Source organism: Dendrobates tinctorius, unplaced genomic scaffold, assembly GCF_039654945.1.
Source record: "Dendrobates tinctorius isolate UK_male_01 unplaced genomic scaffold, ASM3965494v1 ptg000150l, whole genome shotgun sequence".
Lineage (NCBI taxonomy): Eukaryota > Metazoa > Chordata > Amphibia > Anura > Dendrobatidae > Dendrobates > Dendrobates tinctorius.
The window spans coordinates 11,792,479-11,810,617 of NW_027361817.1; positions in this window are offsets into that span (position 1 = coordinate 11,792,479).

The following is an 18,139-nucleotide window of genomic DNA, read 5'->3' on the forward strand; positions in this document are numbered from 1 at the left end:
CAGCGGTGTCTCCAGGTGCCCAGCCCGGGGCTCTACCGACATTTACCTGGTGTAGGCCGGAGGGGTGTCCCGGTGTCCGGCGGGGCTGTGGGTGTCTCTGGGTGCCCAGCCGCATCTCCGGGTGCACAGCGGTGTCTCTGGTGCCCAGCCCGCCGAGCTCGGGGCTCTGCCGACATTTTGCGACTGTCCAGAGCCCCGGGGCTCTCTCTCGTTTCCCTCTGTGTGATAATGGACTCCGGCAATATGGCGGCTGCCGCCGGGGGCGGCGCATGCGCTGATGGTGATCTCGGGACTGAGATCTTGAGAGATGAGATCTCAGCTCTGAAATCTCATCTCTCGTGATCTCAGTCCCGAGATCACCATTAGCGCATGCGCCGCCCCCGGCGGCGGCCGCCATATTACCAGAGTCCATTATCACACAGAGGCAACCAAGAGAGAGCCCCGGGGCTCTGGCCTGTCGTAAAATGCCAGCAGAGCCCCGGGCTCGGCGTGCTGGGCACCGGAGATACCGCTGTGCACCCGGAGACGCGGCGGGGCACCCGGAGACACCAACAGCACCACCGGACACCCCTACGGCCTACACCCGGTAAGGCACGTCCGCTTTGTAAGACGCACTCCCATTTTCCCCCCAAGTTTGGGGGAAAAAAGGGCGTCTTACAAAGCGGAAGATACAGTAAGTGTTCCCTTTACGTTTCTGAGCAGTGTGTGTGTGTGTGTGTGTATATATTATATATATATATATGCACGTCATTGACACACATATATATATTATTTCATAGAGTTCTACATAGCATAATAGCAGCTAAATCAATTGCCGACTTCTGTAAAATCATTTCCGAACCCGACATGATATGACACATGGTTTACATAAAGTAAACCATGTCATATCGAAATGATTTATATATGTCAGTGCTTAATCAATTTAGTAGTTTGAATTAGGAAAAATTTGGAACTCTAGAGGTTAAATTTAAGGCTATAATCGCAGAAAAAAATTGTGTGGGTTCCCGCGCAATTTTCTCTGCCAGAGAGGGAAAGCCAGTGAGGGCAGATATTAATAGCCTAGAGAGGGATCATTGTTTCCCCCCCCCCCCCCCCCGCTAAAAAAATCTTCCCCCAGCCACCCCAGAAAAGGCGCATCTATAAGATGCACCTTTTCTGGAACATAGCCTCTCTATTCCCATTGACTTTAGTGGTGGCTCATGGGTTAATAATAATAATGGATTACTGTCACCTTGCTATTGAAAGGTGACATTAGGCAGGGTTAATAATGGAGAGGTGTCAATAAGACACCTATCCATTATTAACCCTAGAATAGTAAAGGGTTAAAAAAGACACATTAATTTAAAAATTATTTTAATGAAATAAATGCACAAAGTTTTTGACCAAATTTATTATTCTGCCAATCTAAAAAATGCCCTTGTTCTGTGAAAAAAATAAAAATAAAATAAAAAAACAACAATATACATAGCTCTCCGCCACTCAGTCAGATCCCCCGCTGCAAACCATTACAAGGGGTTAACTAGTTTACAACGGGGACTGGTGCTAATGCTACCAGCCCCTCTGTAAACCACTGCAGATTTAATTAAATCATGTCTGTGCAGGCACCCCGGCTGACCGGAGATTAACTGATTAGCATGGGAAGGTTTCTGGACTTTTTCCCACGCTGTCAGTTCACCTCAGGTCAGCCGGGAACTCCGCGCAGCCTCACCGACTACCGATGACGTGACTGAGGCTGAGCGGAGTCCCAGGCTGACCAGAGGTGATCTGACAGCGTGGGAAAATGGTAAGAAACTTTCCCACGCTATCGAGTTCACTTCAGGTCAGCCAGGGACTCCGCGCAGCCTCACTGACATCAGCGGTAGTCAGTGAGGCTACGTAGAGTCCCTGGCTGACCTGAGGTGAACTCGGGAGCATGGGAAAAAGTTCAGAAACTTTCTCACGCTTATTAGTTCATCTCCGGTCAGCCGGGGTGCCTGCGCAGACATTATTTAATTCATTCAACCACTGACATCAGTGAGGCTGTGCGGAGTCCACGGCCGCTATGAGGTGAACTGATGAGTTTGGGAAAAAGTTCAGAAACTTTCCCACGCTGATTAGTTCGTCTCCGGTCAGCCAGGGAGATGAAGTCATTCATTTGGCAGTGGTTTACAGCGGGTCCGTTGCATTAGCATCGGTCCCTATTGTAAACTAGTTAACCCCTTGTGATGAATTGCATCGGGGAACCTGACTGAACGGCGGAGAGGTATGTATATTGTTGTTTTTTTATTTTTATTTTTTTTACAGATCAAGGGCTTTTTTTGGATTAGCAGATTAATAAATGTGGTAAAAAACTTTGTGTGATTATTTAATTAAAATAATTTTTAATGTGTGTTTGTCTTTTTTTAACCCTTTACTATTCTAGGGTTAATAATAGATCTGTGTCTTATTGACACCTCTCCATTATTAACCCGGCTTAATGTCACCTTCCAATAGCAAGGTGACATTAACCCATTATTAACCCATTAGCCACCGCTAAAGGCAATGGGAAATATAATGGCTAAGTGCCAGAAAACGCACATCTTATAGATGCGCCTTTTCTGGGGTGGCTGGGGGCAGATTTTGTAGCGGGGGGCAAAAACAATGGTCCCTCTCTAGGCTATTAATATCTGCCCTCACTCACTGGCTTTCCTTCACTGGCGGAGAAATTACTGCGGGAGCCCACGCAATTTTTTTCCAACGAATTTAACCATTAATTTAACACCTTCATGTCCAAAATTTTACACACATACCCTAATCTAATTATTAGTCACAGACATGTAAAAAACTAAATGAAATGAAATTGTTTATTGTATGTAAACCATGTGTCATTTCATGTCAGGTTTTGTAATGATTTTACAGAAACCGGCAATTCAATTGATTAAGCAGCTATTCTGCTATGTAGACCTCTCTGAAATATAAATACATGTAATATAATACACATATATATATGTGTGTGTGTGTCTCAATGACATGTGTATATACAGTTGTGGCCAAAAGTATTGACACCCCTGCAATTTTGTCAGATAATACTCAGTTTCTTTCTGAAAATGATTGAAAACACAAATTATTTGGTATTATTATCTTCATTTAATTTGTCTTTAATGAAAAACACAAAAAGAATTGTCCTAAAGCCAAATTGGATATAATTCCACACCAAACATAAAAGAGGGTGGACAAAAGTATTGGCACTGTTCGAAAAATCATGTGATGCTTCTCTAATTTGTGCAATTAACAGCACCTGTAACTTACCTGTGGCACCTAACAGGTGTTGGCAATGACTAAATCACACTTGCAGCCAGTTGACATGGATTAAAGTTGACTCAACCTCTGTCCTGTGTCTTTGTGTGTACCACATTGAGCATGGAGAAAAGAAAGAAGACCAAAGAACTGTCTGAGGACTTGAGAAACCAAATTGTGAGGAAGCATGAGCAATCTCAAGGCTACAAGTCCATCTCCAAAGACCTGAATGTTCCTGTATCTACCGTGCGCAGTGTCATCAAGAAGTTTAAAGCCCAAGGCACTGTGGCTAACCTCCCTAGATGTGGACGGAAAAGAAAAATTGACAAGAGATTTCAACGCAAGATTGTGCGGATGTTGGATAAAGAACTTCGACTAACATCCAAACAAGTTCAAGCTGCCCTGCAGTCTGAGGGTACAACAGTGTCAACCCGTACTATCTGTCGGTGTCTGAATGAAAAGGGACTGTATGGTAGGAGACCCTGGAAGACCCCACTTCTTACCCCGAGACATAAAAAAGCCAGGCTGGAGTTTGCCAAAACTTACCTGAAAAAGCCTAAAACGTTTTGGAAGAATGTTCTCTGGTCAGATGAGACAAAAGTAGAGCTTTTTGGCAAAGGCATCAACATAGAGTTTACAGGAGAAAAAAAAGAGGCATTCAAAGAAAAAAACATGGTCGTACAGTCAAACATGGTGGAGGTTCCCTGATGTTTTGAGGTTGTTTTGCTGCCTCTGGCACTGGACTGCTTGACCGTGTGCATGGCATTATGAAGTCTGAAGACTACCAACAAATTTTGCAGCATAATGTTGGGCCCAGTGTGAGAAAGCTGGGTCTCCCTCAGAGGTCATGGGTCTTCCAGCAGGACAATGACCCAAAACACACTTCAAAAAGCACTAGAAAATGGTTTGAGAGAAAGCACTGGAGACTTCTAAGGTGGCCAGCAATGAGTCCAGACCTGAATCCCATAGAACACCTGTGGAGAGATCTAAAAATGGCAGTTTGGTGAAGGCACCCTTCTAATATCAGGGACCTGGAGCAGTTTGCCAAAGGTCCCTGCTGTCTGCAGAACCTGCAGGGCACAAATCAGATTATCTAAAGCTGACAATGAATTGAGGCTTGCAAGAGATGTCAAAAGCAATAATAAAGGATTTTAGGGATATGTCAAAAGTAAAAGAAAAGTCAAAGATGCTATAGGATTTTTACAGGATTAAAATGATGAAATGGTAAGACAGGATGTTGAGAAGGCCGAACTTTTAAATTCCTATTTTGCATATGTTTTCTCTCAGAAAGGAAATGTAACATCAACTGTTCTTCACTGTCCTATTAAGGGAATAGAAGAATCCAGGATATCTATAAACCGAAAGATAGTGAGGAAACACTTAGCTTACCTAAATGAATTCAAGTCTCCAGGTCCAGATGAATTACACCCCAGAGTACTGAAGGAGATAGCAGAAGAAATTTTTGAACCCCTCTCCATAATCTTTGAAAATTCTTGGAGAACAGGAGAAGTCCCAGAAGACTGGAGAAGAGCAAATGTTGTTCCTATCTTCAAAAAGGGGAAGAAGGTGGACCCAGGCAACTATAGGCCGGTGAGTATGACTTCTATACCAGGAAAGATCTTTGAACAAATTATTAAACAACATGTATGTCAGTACCTGAATAAGGATGAAGTGATTAAACAGAGTCAACATGGGTTTGTAACTAATAAGTCATGTCAGACTAACTTAATTTCCTTCTATGACGGAATCACTGATTGGGTGGATCAAGGAAATGCTGTAGATATAGTATATATTGACTTCAGCAAAGCGTTTGACAAAGTATCTCATACAATCCTTAGTCATTTTTTCAATAAGTATGGAATGGACAAGGCAACGGTTAGGTGGATTCATAACTGGCTTAGTGATCGGACCCAAAGAGTGGTCGTAAATGGCTGCACATCCAGTTGGAAGAATGTCTCAAGTGGGATACCACAGGGCTCTGTCCTGGGCCCTGTATTGTTTAACATTTTTTTTCATTGATTTAGATGAAGGAATTGAGGGTAAACTGATTAAATTTGCTGATGACACAAAGCTAGGAGGGATAGCTAATACTAGAGAAGAGAGAGAGAGGATTCAAAAAGATATAAATAAACTGGAGCAGTGGGCAGCAACTAACAGAATGGTTTTTAACAGGGAAAAATGCAAAGTACTACATCTGGGCAATAAAAATGAAAAAAGCATATACAGAATGGGAGGAATAGGGCTAAGCAACAGCACATGTGAAAAAGACTTGGGTATACTAAGAGATCACAGACTGAATATGAGTCAACAGTGTGATGCAGCAGCAAAAAAGGCAAATTTAATTCTAGGATGTATTAACAGAAGCATACAGTCTAGATCACGTGAAGTCATTATTTCCAGGACGTCCACCTGACAGCACCATGGAGGACGTTCTCCTCCTCCTTACAGGGACAGGAAAGCACACGAGAGGTTAAAAGGCCCCGTCCCACCCCCTTTCCCTCAGTGTCTTTCCTGTCCCTGCACGGAGGGACATACGAGAGGAGCAGATTACCTGAGGGCGCAGGGGGATCGGGCGGCCGGTCCAATCCTTCCCCCTGTCAGGATGCCCAGGGCCGACACTTCCCGGTGGGGAGTCCCTCGGCCCCAAAGCCAGGAGCAGGACGTCGCTCCTGGAGGAAGCCGCTCCTCCCGGTGGGAGGCTCTCGGCTCCAGGCCGCGCGGCAGTCGCCCGGGTCCCCGCAGGCAGCGAGCGATGCGGGTGCCAGCGCGACAACTCACTGACCGCGCGGCGGTTGCGGCTGGAAGCCGGGCCCCGCACGCAGCCGGCGGTGTGGGCGCCGGCGATAGAGACAGCTGGAGCCGGGTCCCCGCAGAAAGCCGGATGGGCGCCGCCATTGCAGGACGCTCGGTGGGCGGGGCTTCAGAACAGGAAGCGGAAGGGGCCGGCGCGCGGCGATGACGTCACACGCCGATTTGAAAACAGCGCGCCAGCAGCCTGGGCACGCTAGCAGCTCAGTGCATGCCAGCAGCCCGCCGCACGCCAGCAGCTCGCCGCACCAGCAGCTCTCACCGCACGCCAGCAGCTCACCGCACACCAGCAGTTCACCGCACGCCAGCAGCTCACCGCACGCCAGCAGCTGCTTCAGTGGTATGGACCCAGAGGCGCCAGCCGACAGAGGGGTAAGTGCGCCTGGCGCAATCCAACCCCCACACGGCCTTCCCCGCAGCCCAGGACAACTGACCCGACTATCCCTGTTCTGTATCGTACAGGAGAATGGTACCCCAGCCCCCCCGACAGAGGTTAAGGATTCGGTAAAGGCCACATCTAAGTCTGTCAGATGCCCGGTTTGCAGGGTAAAGCTGCCAGACAACTATACCAAGACTCTCTGCGGACCCTGCACTTCAAGGGTCGTAAGAGACGAGCAGCCATCCCTCCTGGCCGAGATGCGATCCTTGATTCGGGAGGAAGTACAGGCCTCCAGATCCAGTCTCTCACGGCAGCAGTCCCCTAGTCTGGGGCCAAGCCGGAAGCGGCCGAGGTGGGAGATGGAGCTAGCCTCGGAGACAAGTTCACCTGAGGGGTCAGACCCCTGGGACTCGGATCCCGAGGAGGGGGAGATCCCGACTGACAGGAGGGACCAGGGCAGGAAATACCTGTTTAAGTTAGAGGACACCGAGGACTTGGTGCAGGCGGTAAGGAACACCATGCAGATAGAGGATGTTCCAAAGCCGCAGTCCCGACAGGACCTGATGTTTCGGGGACTGGTCGCTCGGAAACAAACTGTGTTCCCCGTAAGCGAACCCATTAAGACAATGGTCCTAGAGGAATGGAAAGAGGCAGAACGGCGACTTGTACTGTCTCGGGACTTTAAGAGCCGACTGCCCTTTGACCCAGAGGAAACACGATTGTGGGAGGAAATTCCTAAAATCGATGTTCCTGTAGCTAGGGTGACCAAAAAATCCGCCATCCCCTTCGAGGACTCATCAAGTCTCAGAGACCCGATGGACCGGAAGGCGGATATTTTGTTAAAGAGAACATGGGAATCGGCAGCTGCCCTTACTAAGGTTAACATAGCAGCCACCTCAGTGGCCAGGTAGATGTTCCTATGGGTGGGGCAGTTGGAAGAGCATTTATCCAACAAGACCCCTAGATCTGAGATCCTAGCTTCCCTCCCTCTGATGAAATCAGCCACTGCGTTCCTTTCAGATACGTCAGCCAAGTCGGTAAGATTCACAGCCAGAAACAGCTCCCTTTCCAACGCAGCTAGGCGAGCGGTTTGGCTGAAGTCTTGGTCTGGGGATTACGCTTTAAAGGCAAAGCTTTGCTCCATCCCCTTTTCAGGCTCAAGGGTGTTTGGGCCAGCTCTAGATAGCATCCTAGAGCAGGTGTCTGACAAAAACAAGGGGTTTCCAGAAGAAAAACCCAAGCGTCCCCAGTCCTTTCGTAGAGGGTCCTTTTTCAGGAGACAGACCGATTTTAGGAGCCAGGGTAGATCCAACACGGGCTCCTTTAGAAACACTCAGAGCCGGGGGGGAGAAGCAAGGCCCCTCTTTTCGCGTCATCCTCCAGATCTAGAAGGCAGTGACGCGATAGGTGTCGGGGGAAGACTGCGACGATTCGCAGCAAGGTGGCGCCAGGTAACCCAGAACCATTGGGTCCTCAGAACCATCACAGAAGGGTACAGCATAGAATGTTATTCCCCTCCCCCCGACAGATACATCGCCCCCACCGTAGTCCCGGAAGACTCTACCATGTGGGCAGATCTACAGGACCTGCTCCGGTCAGAGGTCATAGTGCCAGTTCTGCAGCAGGAGAGGGGAAAAGGTCATTACTCTTCCCTATTCTCCATTACAAAACCATCTGGCGAGGCCAGAACAATCATAAACTTAAAACCCCTAAATGCCTGGGTGGTATACAAAAGGTTTCGAATGGAATCAATACGCTCAGCGATTCAACTTATAGACAGGGATGCCGTCATGTGTACTCTGGACCTGAAGAGTACATACTATCAGGTCCCCATCCATCCCTCATCTCAAAGCTTATTACGATTCGCAATCAGTCTACCATCCCGGACCTGCCACTTCCAGTTCCAGTGCCTTCCGTTCGGGCTGGCTTCGGCCCCCGAATATTTACAAAGCTGGTAGCGGAGGTGGTAGCCTACCTGAGAAAGCAGGGAGTCATTATTATACCGTAGACGACTTTCTCCTAGTCGAAGGATCAGAAGAAAGGCTCATCCAGGACAGGAGCCGAACGATCAGAACACTGGAGTATCTCGGCTGGCTGATCAATGACCAGAAGTCAGACCTAAAGCCAGAAAGCAGGAAGATCTTCCTGGGAGTCCTTCTGGATTCAAGAGACAGAATATCCTGGCTACCGAGAAAAAAGCAGCAGACAATTCAAGACAGAGTCAGGGGACTACTGAGACATTGCTCCTCCATAAGAGGTGCAATGGAAGTTCTGGGTCTGATGACGGCTTGCATTCCATGCGTCAGATGGGCCCAGTCCCATTCGAGACCCCTGCAAAAGGAAATCCTCGCAGGATGGAACAGGTGTCAGGATTCTCTCGACGGGCCCATATCCTTACCGGACACGGTAAGAAGATCCCTGCGGTGGTGGATACAGCCCCAGAACTTACAGGTGGGCGTGCTATGGACGACCTCATCGTACGTGGTAATCACCACAGACGCCAGTACGTGGGTATGGGGAGCCCACGTAGAAGGGAGAATTTTTCAGGGAAGATGGCCGGTAAGCATCAGAAGCAGATCCTCCAACTTCAGGGAGCTCTATGCGGTCTGGGAGGCCCTGCGTCAGAACCGGTAGTGAGAAATCGACATGTCCGGATATTGTCCGACAACACAACGGCAGTCTCATTCCTGAAGCACCAGGGAGCAGGGAGGTCCGAGACATCGACCACTCCAGGCACTCGCAGGACGAATATTCGCCTGGGCAGAAGAAGTGGTCCTCTCCATAACGGCAATCCACCTAGAGGGTTCTCAGAACGTAGTAGCAGGCTATCTAAGCAGACAGCGGGTCAGCCCAACAGAGTGGGAACTAAACGAAGAAATCTTCCATCAGCTTTGTCAGCGTTGGGGGACCCCCAGTATAGACCTGTTTGCAAACCGGAAGAACTCAAAGGTCGCCAGATTCTACTCCTTGAACCCAGCAGACCACCCGGACGGAGTAGATGCCCTGAGCCAGGCCTGGACGGAACCTCTCTTGTATGCATTCCCACCACTGGTGCTGATACCGGTGGTACTCAGGAAGATCTGCGAGGACCGCGCGTCGGTGATATTAATAGTGCCATACTGGCCAAAGAGAAGCTGGTTTCCGCTGCTAGGAGCCATGGCAGTAGGAAACCCAGTCGAGCTACCCCTGATGGGAGATGTTATCCACCAGGGGCCGAATCACCATCCAGACCCAGCAAGGCTACGCCTCTCGGCATGGATCCTGAAAGGGACATCCTGAGAGCAAAGGGCTTATCTGAGCAGGTCATATCCACTCTACTGGCCAGCAGGAAACCGGTAACATCCGCAATCTACAGAAAAATATGGAAGAGATTCTGCCTGGAAGGTGGCAGGTCCGACCTCTCGGCAGGTACCCCTGACCTCCCTAGTGTCCTAGACTTTCTGCAGTCGGGATATAATAAGGGGCTTAAACCTAGCACGTTAAAGGTCCAGATCTCGGCTTTGAGCGCCTTCTTCGACTACCCTTTAGCCTCCCATCCTTGGGTGGTAAGATTCATAAAGGCCACGCAGCGTCTTCGCCCCACAATTAGGCAGCTCACCCCGCCCTGGGACCTCGGCATGGTACTCAGATGTCTATGTAGGGACCCCTACATGCCTAGTGATAGAATGTCCATATCGACTCTCTCGAAAGACGGCTTTCCTCGTAGCCATCACCACGGCCAAAAGAATAGGGGAGATCCAGGCCCTGTCCACCAAGGATCCATATCTCCAGATCAGAGACGATCATATAACCTTAAGACTAGATCCGGCTTTTATCCCCAAGGTAGCCTCTTACCAGAATATACAGTGGGGAAAAAAAGTATTTAGTCAGTCAGCAATAGTGCAAGTTCCACCACATAAAAAGATGAGAGGCGTCTGTAATTTACATCATAGGTAGACCTCAACTATGGGAGACAAACTGAGAAAAAAAAATCCAGAAAATCACATTGTCTGTTTTTTTTTTTCATTTTATTTGCATATTATGGTGGAAAATAAGTATTTGGTCAGAAACAAGCAATCAAGATTTCTGGCTCTCACAGACCTGTAACTTCTTCTTTTAGAGTCACCTCTTTCCTCCACTCATTACCTGTAGTAATGGCACCTGTTTAAACTTGTTATCAGTATAAAAAGACACCTGTGCACACCCTCAAACAGTCTGACTCCAAACTCCACTATGGTGAAGACCAAAGAGCTGTCAAAGGACACCAGAAACAAAATTGTAGCCCTGCACCAGGCTGGGAAGACTGAATCTGCAATAGCCAACCAGCTTGGAGTGAAGAAATCAACTGTGGGAGCAATAATTAGAAAATGGAAGACATACAAGACCACTGATAATCTCCCTCGATCTGGTGCTCCACGCAAAATCCCACCCCGTGGGGTCAGAATGATCACAAGAACGGTGAGCAAAAATCCCAGAACCACACGGGGGGACCTAGTGAATGAACTGCAGAGAGCTGGGACCAATGTAACAAGGCCTACCATAAGTAACACACTACGCCACCATGGACTCAGATCCTGCAGTGCCAGACGTGTCCCACTGCTTAAGCCTGTACATGTCCGGGCCCGTCTGAAGTTTGCTAGAGAGCATTTGGATGATCCAGAGGAGTTTTGGGAGAATGTCCTATGGTCTGATGAAACCAAACTGGAACTGTTTGGTAGAAACACAACTTGTCGTGTTTGGAGGAAAAAGAATACTGAGTTGCATCCATCAAACACCATACCTACTGTAAAGCATGGTGGTGGAAACATCATGCTTTGGGGCTGTTTCTCTGCAAAGGGGCCAGGACGACTGATCCGGGTACATGAAAGAATGAATGGGGCCATGTATCGTGAGATTTTGAGTGCAAACCTCCTTCCATCAGCAAGGGCATTGAAGATGAAACGTGGCTGGGTCTTTCAACATGACAATGATCCAAAGCACACCGCCAGGGCAACGAAGGAGTGGCTTCGTAAGAAGCATTTCAAGGTCCTGGAGTGGCCTAGCCAGTCTCCAGATCTCAACCCTATAGAAAACCTTTGGAGGGAGTTCAAAGTCCGTGTTGCCAAGCGAAAAGCCAAAAACATCACTGCTCTAGAGGAGATCTGCATGGAGGAATGGGCCAACATACCAACAACAGTGTGTGGCAACCTTGTGAAGACTTACAGAAAACGTTTGACCTCTGTCATTGCCAACAAAGGATATATCACAAAGTATTGAGATTAAATTTTGTTTCTGACCAAATACTTATTTTCCACCATAATATGCAAATAAAATGAAAAAAAAACAGACAATGTGATTTTCTGGATTTTTTTTTCTCAGTTTGTCTCCCATAGTTGAGGTCTACCTATGATGTAAATTACAGACGCCTCTCACCTTTTTAAGTGGTGAAACTTGCACTATTGCTGACTGACTAAATACTTTTTTTCCCCACTGTAAATCAGGAGATAGTGCTACCATCCTTCTGCAGCAATCCCCGCAATGAGAAAGAACAGCGTCTCCACTCCCTAGACGTAAGACGGGCAGTTATAAGCTATCTAGAGGCCACCAATGACTGGCGTATTGACTCAAACCTGTTTATCCTCTTCGGGGGTAAAAATAGGGGGAGAAAAGCCTCTAAGGCGTCCATCGCGAGATGGATCACATCAGTAATTTCAGACGCCTACCAGTCGGAAGGCGCCAACCCACCAGATACCTTAAGGGCCCACTCTACTTGGGCAGTTTCAGCCTCCTGGGCCGAGCGCGCAGGCGCCTCAGTCGAGCAGATTTGTAGAGCGGCAACCTGGGCCAGCCTGAATACATTTTGCAAGCACTACAAACTTGACATGCTATCAGGCCAACATACCGCATTTGGGAGAAAAGTTCTCCAGGCGGTGATCCCACCCTGAGGAGGTGCTTTGGTACTCTCCATGGTGCTGTCAGGTGGACGTCCTGTAAAATAGGTATTAGACCTACCGGTAATGATGTTTCCAGGAGTCCATCCTGACAGCACGGGTAGTTCCCTGCCGGATAGGTTATGTTAAGTTATGTCATATGATGTAATATGATGATACCATTAAAAGAGTTATAGCATTATCCACGCTGTGGTACTTGTTAAGTCACTGAGGGAAAGGGGGTGGGACGGGGCCTTTTAACCTCTCGTGTGCTTTCCTGTCACTGTAAGGAGGAGGAGGACGTCCTCCATGGTGCTGTCAGGATGGACTCCAGGAAACATCATTACCGGTAGGTCTAATACCTATTTTCCCTCTACTCCTCTTTGGACAGACCTCATCTGGAATATTGTGTCCAGTTTTGGGCACCACATTTTAATAAAGACATCAACAAACTGGAGCAAGTTCAGAAAAGAGCGACCAGAATGGTGACCGGTCTGCAAACCCTGTGTTATGAGGAAAGGTTGCAGGATTTGGGAATGTTTAGCTTGCAAAAGAGAAGACTGAGAGGAGACTTAATAGCTGTCTACAAATATCTAAAGGGCTGTCACATTGTAGAAGGATCATCTTTATTCTCATTTGCACAAGGAAAGACTAGAAGCAATGGGATGAAACTGAATGGGAGGAGACACAGATTAGATATTAGAAAAAACTTTGACAGTTAGAGTGATCAATGAGTGGAACAAGCTGCCACAAGAAGTGGTGAGTTCTCCTTCAATGGAAGTCTTCAAACAGAGGCTGGACAGACATCTGACTGGGATGATTTAGCGTATCCTGCTTTGAGCAGGGGGTTGGACCAGATGGCCCAGGAGGTCCCTTCCAACTCTACGATTCTATGATAAGAATGGTCTAAAATTCCAGCAGAGCATTGTAAGAAACTCATTGATGGTTACCGGAAGCGGTTGGTCGCAGTTATTTTGGCTAAAGGTTGTGCAATCAAGTATTAGGCTGAGGGTGCCAATACTTTTGTCTTGCCCATTTTTGGAGATTGGTGTGAAATGATCATGATCAATGTTTTGCTTTTTTGCTTCATTCTCTTTTGTGTTTTTTTTCATTTAAGACAAATTAAATGAAGATAATAATACCAAAGAATTTGTGTTTGCAAACATTTTCATGAAGAAACTGAGTATTATCTGACAAAATTGCAGGGGTGTCAATACTTTTGGCCACAACTGTGCATGTGTATATATATATATATATATATATATATATATATGTGTGTGTGTTAAAAACACATGTGAAGTGCACAAATGTGAACACGTCGGTCAGACAGTGTTCACACCACCCATTAACTAAGATATAACAAGAGAACATAGAATGGCAGATTTGCAAAAATTCTTTGCAGCCAAAAATATGGCAGTAATCAGCAAGTGCTGAACAACAAATACAGGGTATTTAGTCGATACGTTTTTTTGCAAAAAAAAGTATACCAAGCTGCCTCACCAACGTCAAGGTAACCCGTGTCGAAGCAGTCCCTATCTAATGTATTTAATACCTGAACATCTGAACAGTGTCTTGACATGAACAGGATTCAGACAGGCTGCTCCACAGTGTGGGCTTATGGTCTGAGACAGCTCTTTTGTACACCTCACACAGGAGAGGGGTGCGGTCTCCCAAACCATGCTAAGCAAGGAAAAAAATGGATTCAAAACACATGTGAAGTGCACAAATGTGAACACGTCGGTCAGACAGTGTTCACACCACCCAATAACTAAGATATAACAAGAGAACATAGAATGGCAGATTTGCAAAAATTTGCAAAAATTCTCTGCAGCCAAAAATATGGCAGTAATCAGCAAGTGCTGAACAACAAATACAGGGTATTTAGTCGATACGTTTTTTTGCAAAAAAAGTATACCAAGCTGCCTCACCAACGTCAAGGTAACCCGTGTCGAAGCAGTCCCTATCTAATGTATTTAATACCTGAACATCTGAACAGTGTCTTGACATGAACAGGATTCAGACAGGCTGCTCCACAGTGTGGGCTTATGGTCTGAGACAGCTCTTTTGTACACCTCACACAAGAGAGGGGTGGGGTCTCCACCCCTCTCCTGTGTGAGGTGTACAAAAGAGCTGTCTCAGACCATAAGCCCACACTGTGGAGCAGCCTGTCTGAATCCTGTTCATGTCAAGACACTGTTCAGATGTTCAGGTATTAAATACATTAGATAGGGACTGCTTCGACACGGGTTACCTTGACGTTGGTGAGGCAGCTTGGTATACTTTTTTTGCAAAAAAACGTATCGACTAAATACCCTGTATTTGTTGTTCAGCACTTGCTGATTACTGCCATATTTTTGGCTGCAGAGAATTTTTGCAAATCTGCCATTCTATGTTCTCTTGTTATATCATATATATGTGTGTGTATTCCATGTGTCTATATCTATTCTTTCTCTTCTTTGTTAAACATGTCATTGTGATTTTACTGTATCGCAAAATGAATTGCCGGCTCTTGTTAAAGGACACCGGTGCGTATTTCTCGCAAGTGACACTTTTGGTCCATGTGTAATCTGTAGTTTTCTTGCCCCCATAGACTTGCATTGGCGGATTTTTGGAGGAATACGCTGACAATCGCTGCATGCTGCAATTTTCTCAGCCCGTAAAATACGTCCGAGAAAAAAATCGGCTGGTGGGAACTGCCCTATAGGGAAACATTGGTCCGAGTGCAATGCATTGTTTTTGCGCCTCTCACTCATCCGTATTTCTCGCTACTGTGACTCCGGCCTAAGGAGAGGATTTACATGGGTTCCCATACAGATGAAGACTTTAGTCTAAGTGAGGATTGGCATTAGGTTAGGGTCCTGGAATACGAGAAGCGCCTTACCGTGGCTTCCAGGTACACATAGATTAGCCATTTTTCATATTTCTAATGCAGTAATGCAATTCATTTTTCATGTTTCATGTTTGCATATTATGGCTCTACAGTGTGATTCCTTTTTTTGTTTGAGTGTATATGAGTTGGTGACTCTAGCTTAAGCACCTGTTCACACTTAGTTTATGCATGGATGTGACGGTCAGTTTTCTTAAATTTGTATTCATTAACCTTCTGACTGAGCACTCCGCCTGTTAGCCACAGGCGTTTTTAATCACAGCAGGCCTCAGGGGGATAACTACCGCGGTCGTAGTGGTCACAGCTGTGACGGGGCCGGGAGTGCTTAGGGGCCTGCTCGCTAGTTTGCACTTCAAAGGTGAGCTGTGTAGTGGGTGTGTCAGGGAAGTAGCAGCCTCTGGGAGCTGCAGCCACTCATTGGCTGTGCAGCTCTGTGCTTTGATTGGCTGCCAGGATGCAATTGGCCTGACGCTGATTTGCTCATTAGGGCAGTGAAGGCATGCTGTTGTAAATTCTCTTGCTCTGACTTCGGAGCCGGAGCTCCCTCTGGTGGTTACTGGGAGTAGTGGAGCTGGCCAGGTAGATGGAAGTTTGCCACCTGACAACGATAATTGGGAATCTGGGATTACTGGCTGGGAGCATATAAGTGAGCAAGCTTCCCTTAGTGGTTGCTGACGATTTACTCCTTGTGCATTTGGAGTTCTTTTGTTTCCTGCCTGATCTGCATGGTTCAGTTAAGTGATTCTTTTGCTAATTCTTTGCATCTAATCTGGTGGTGCCTTTTTTTTGCTTTCTGCTTTGTTGCAAGGGTTCAGCGTACTCCCTGCTGGGGGCAGCGCTGGCCCCGCTCCATATGTTACAGTTTGTGTCAGTTTGTTCAGTCCCCTGTTGTATTAGTATCTTTTGCTTTGCTTTCAGTTCACACCAGAGTGCTGATCTAGCAGGGGTGAGGTCGTTTGGCCTCAGTTTTTTTGTATATCAGATGTGTTGGATTTTTTAGGGTTTTTGTGTGATTGCATTCAGTATCTTTTCTGTCCTGTCCTACCTAGACAGCTTGAGCCCCACCATTTGCTCAGTCTATTTTCTGCCTATGTTTGTGTCTCATCTGGTCTCACGGACAATATATGTTTGGGGGCTGTCTATTCCTTTCGGGATCTGCTCCGGGGCAGTTTAGATTTCACCTTTCTGGCTTTAGGCTTAGTTAGTTCTCCGGCTGTGCCAAGGCGTCTAGGGCATCGTAGGAACACTCCACGGCTACTGCTAATTGTGTTGATGGGATCAGGGGTCTGCAATCCACTTAGTTACCAACCTCTCTGGTTTCCTGGTGGCTTAGCCGGTTCCTGCCATCCTCCTCAGTGACCCATTCATAACAGAATCACCAGCCAAAACTGTAGACTCTAGGGTACGCAAAAGAACGAAAGAATTGCAAAAAAAAGTGTCAGAATTTTTTATATATTTTTTCCTCTTTTTCTCTGGGGCCGTAGGAGGATTTTATCCTTAATGGAGACTAAGCAATTATCTGATTGTGTTGAGTAGCTCGCCGCTGAAGTGTGGGGAATTTCTGGCTATCTTGCTCAATCATCTGCTGTAGAACCAAAGATCCCTACTCCTAATGTGTTTTCGAGTGATCGGTCAAAATTTTTGAATTTCAAGAATAACTATAGAGTATTTCTTGCTTTGAAACCTAATTCATCGTGGAGCTCGGTGCAGCAGGTTAAAATTGTCTTCTCCCTGCTGCGCAGCGATCCGCAGGATTGGGCTTTTTCTCTGACACCTGATGATCCTATTCTGGCTAATGTAGATGCGTTTTTTCATGCCCTGGGGTTGTTGTATGATGAACCTAATGCTATTGATCAAGCTGAGAAAACCTTATTGGCATTAAACCAGGGTCAGGATGCCGCAGAGTTATATTGCCAGAAGTTCCGAAAGTGGGCGGTCCTTACTAAATGGAATGATGATGCCCTAGCAGCTCTCTTTAGGAAAGGTCTGGCAGAAACCGTAAAAGATGTTATGGTGGAATTTCCTGTTCCTTCTGGTCTTAACAGCTCCATGTCATTAGCCATTCAAATTGATCAATGTTTACATGAACGTAAAAGTACGTGAGAGGCGGTGCTGCCTTTTAAACAAACTTCTGAACCCATGCAATGTGATAGGGTTTTGTCTAGGACGCAATGTCAAGAGTTTACACGGCGTAATAAGGTATGCTTCTTTTGTGGGGACGCCTCTCATGTTGTTTCTGTCTGCCCTAAATGAGACAAACGTTTTGCTCACTCATTTGCCGTGGGCAGTGTACAGCCTAAGTTCCTGTTGGCAGTTACCTTTATCTGATCCTTGTCTACATTTTCTGCTAAGGCCTCTGTTGATTCAGGAGCAGCTTTGAATCTGATGGATCTTGACTTTGCCAAACGTTGTGGTTTCCCCATGGTGCCCCTGCGGATCTTTATTCCCTTGAGGGGGATTGATGCTACCCCATTGGCGGAGAATAAACCCCAGTTTTGGACCCAGGTGATATGCGGGATGCCCCTGACCATCAAGAGAATTGTAAATTTTTGGTGTTGCACAATTTACATGATATTATTGTACTGTGTTTTTCTTGGTTGCAAACCCATAATCCTGTTTTGGATTGGAAATCTGTGTCTGTGGTGAGTTGGGGATGTCAATGTGTTCTTAGTGACACTCCTGTTTTCTCCACCTCTCCCCAGTCTCAAGATGTTCCTGACTATTTGGCTGATTTTTCTGATGTATTTAGTGAGAGTAAGTCCGCGTCTTTGCCGCCTCATTGGAGTTATGACTGCGCAATTGAGTTACTGCCCGGTTGTAAATTTCCCCTAGGGTCGGCTTTTCAACTTATCGGTACCTGAACATGATGCTATGCGATCTTATATCCAGGAATCATTGGAGAAGGGTCATGTCAGAACATCC